Below are 3,456 nucleotides of genomic sequence, written 5' to 3'. Positions count from 1 at the left end.
CGACGCCGACACGGGCGGGGGCCGGGCCTCCGCAGGGGTCAGCGCCCCCTACCCGCCCCTTCGGACCAGGCTCTGCCTTTTAAAGAGCCACTGCGGGCCCGGGGCCGCGGGACCGGGGAGGAGGAGCGGCACGCGACCGCCTGCTGCGAAGGGGACTCCCCGACTCTCCGGCGACACCGCCCCGGGGCGGGGACTAGCTCGACGGTCCCGAGTCCAGCGCCGCCCAGACCTGGCGCTGGTTCTCCTCCTGAGTAGGCCCCTCCTGCAGCGCAGGAAAGGAGGCCAGGTAGAGGAGGAGGTGCTTTCAAAAGTCAGTGATAAAGCACCACGGTGGTTGAGGCCCTGGCCTCCAGCATCCCCTACAGTGACAGCGCACGGCCGGAGCGCCCCGCTCTTCCCGAGGTCCCTACCCACACCCCGGCCCCGGGCTCCGCCTCCTCCTTGGCTGGGCGCGCCGTGTCTCCAGGAGCCTTGGGCAGATCGCCTCTCTTTCCTGCGAGCCCAGCCTTTTACCAGTTAAGCGCTCCGTCGTTTCACTTTGCCAGTAATAATTATATCAACGACCTAACATTGTTGCATGTGCGGTGTACCTGGCACTGTGCTGTGATTTGACAGGCGTTGTTTTATTCAGTGTCCGGCCAACCTCACCAGGTAGGTGTTATTTTCTCCTTTTGCCAAGGAGAGACAGTGCAAGATTTGCCAAGTGCTGGTGCAAGATTTCTGACCACATCCCAGACCCTCCACCACTATTCACCGGGTTGTTTCCTAATTCCTGCCGGAGGGAAAATGGCTCAGGATCATTACTGGTGGAGAGAAGGTTATTCTTCACTAGCTTTACCAACACATGAATGGCACATTAGTGACACATTATAAATGACAGTCATTCCTGTTCCCCAGAGCCCAGGGAATACCAAAATCGTGAATGCTCAGGTGTCTCACGTACAATGGTACAGTTTTTGCATATAAGCTATACATATCTTCCAAGTACCTTAAGTCACCTCTAGATGACTTATAATAATACATGAAACACTACATAAATACTTAAATTGTTTAGGGAATAATAAGAAAATCTGTTCATGTTCAGTACAGAGCAATTTTTCCCCTGAATATTTTTGATGCTGGAATGTGGAATCCACAGATACAGAGGGCCGACTGTAATAAACGTATACAGTCTGATGACACCCACACCCACTATTCCCCCAAACGTCAGGGGCTGTGAAGGGTGCTAGGACAGTGATGCCTGGAAGTGTAAGGAAACTGGGGGGCTGTGTCGGACTGTGATGAGTGCTGCTGAGAAGTCCCAGATGCATCCCCTCAGGGATCAGTATCTCTGTGTCCCTCCCAGGAGTGAGAGGAACCTCGAGGACCTGAGATGGGGTCCTGAGGACAAGAAGCTCCCAGGGGAGTAAGAGGGGCTCTGCAGACAGCACTCTAAGTCCCTCCCTACGAACAGAGACGCTGAGGCCCAGGAGTGGAGGGATCGGCCCGCAGTCACACGGGCCAGTCTCCTGCAACTCTTTGGCTACTCCTGGTTCTTCCATGGGACCTCCCTCCTGGCCTATTATTGCTTCTGTTCTGTAGAATGACAGACTGCAGCTCACCAGCTGTGTCACAGGTGACAGTCAGATGGATAGCAGATGACAAGCACGAATCTAGCCCTGAAAAGCGCCCAACACTGCATGACTTACTTGTGCACCCCCACATCCAATCCAAAACAGCCTGGCTCCTCCTGAAAGCTCAGCATGCTGTCACCCCACTGTCTCTCCTTCCCCATGCTCAAAGCGAAGGCTTCCAACACTCCTCTGAGGAAAGGAGGAAATGAGCAGAAGTCAAACATATTACAGACGACCTCCTGGGAGCAGCAGGCGCTTCTGCTTCGCTGGACTTTGGTGCTTCAAAATATCATTTTGACGGAAAAATTGGAAGCAACTGAAATGTTCATCAGCAGGATAGGGTCAGGTCTGACACAGCAACCAGAGGGGCTGTCAGGGAATCATCAGGAACAACCACTCAGTAGAGAAATATGAGAACAATGCTTGCAGCGTAATTATGAATGAAGAGGGGAAGACAGAAAATTGTACATGCACAACCCTTACAGCCACACCAGAAAAAATGCATCAGAATCAAAGACGCAGAAGAACGATGAGTCAAGAAAGGAAGTCAGTGTGTGGAGGCATTATAGCCTCATTCTCCCCTGCGTTTCCTACCAATAATATGACATGTTGCCTTCATGAAAAGAAAAAAAAAATCACAGCTCTATTTTTAAAGAAAGTGTTTTTACCTGATCTCTAGGTTAGAAAGATCTTTCTAAATGCAAAGGCGGTGGAGGATATGTTGACTTCTTTTTTTTTTTTTTTTTTTTTTTTTTTTACAGGGTCTCGCTATGCAGTTCAGGCTGGCCTTGAGCTCACTTTGTAGCCCAGGGTGGTCTCGAACTCACTATGATCCTCCTGCCTCAGCCTCCTGAGTGCTGGGATTACAGGGTGTGCCACTATGCCCAACATTTTTAAATCATAGGGGTTTTTTTATTAGTACATGTTTGCAGTACTAATTACAATTAGCATTGGTAATTAGTATATATACATACATATCATAATTCTTAATTATTTTTTCCTCTTTTTTTTTGGTTTTTGTTTTTGTTTTTGTTTTTCACCCTCTCCCCGTGCCCCTCTCCTCCTTTCCTGCTCCTTCCAATTCTTGGTCCCCTTCCCATTTGCAGAAGCTCTATTTTCATCAGTTTCCTCAGCCCCTTTCCCTCCCCTCACCCTCTGTGGTGTATTGACAACTAGTGGTCAATTTGTAACACCCAGTTGAATGGAGTCAGCATGGTGCTAGGTGTGGGAGGTCCACCTCAGGATAGTTGCCAACCACATGCAAAGGAGAACTGGAGGGGAAGAAGAGGTACTGTTGGTTCTCCCGGAAGAGCTTGTCATGCTGGCTTTCCTGATATGAACTTGGCTGTTCTCATCATTGAAGGAGCTCTGGACTTCACTGTCGCTGAGAATGGTTACAGTTCACTTTGGAGGACATTGCTTCCTGGCTCTGGAGGGGAAGATGGTGCACTGTTCAGTGTCCTGGAGAAGCTTGTTCTGGCTTTCGCGATATGGACTCAACTGTTATCATCAGAAAAGCTCGGGACCTCACTGTTGCTGAGGATGGCTGTGATTCTCTTCGGGAGAGCTCTGGTCCTTACCTTGAGCATCACTTCCTGGCTCCAGTGCAGATTCCTCAGCCTGCTGGCACAGATCCTTCATCCCACTGGCACAGACTTTAGTTTCCACTACTGACCTTTGGGCCTTCCCAGTGCAGATCCATGAAACAGACTAGCATGAGACGTTCTTGCAGGCTCTGGCCTCTGGTTGGACTGGGGGGTGGAGGGAGGCGCTTATTGTCATGGGTTCTAGGTCTTCAACTGGACTCAGGCAGGTCATTGCCACGGGATCCAGGCCCTCAGCT

Source organism: Chinchilla lanigera, unplaced genomic scaffold, assembly GCF_000276665.1.
Source record: "Chinchilla lanigera isolate Chin_1 unplaced genomic scaffold, ChiLan1.0 scaffold00058, whole genome shotgun sequence".
NCBI classification, from domain to species: Eukaryota; Metazoa; Chordata; class Mammalia; order Rodentia; family Chinchillidae; genus Chinchilla; species Chinchilla lanigera.
Note: the sequence above shows the minus strand (reverse complement) of the source record.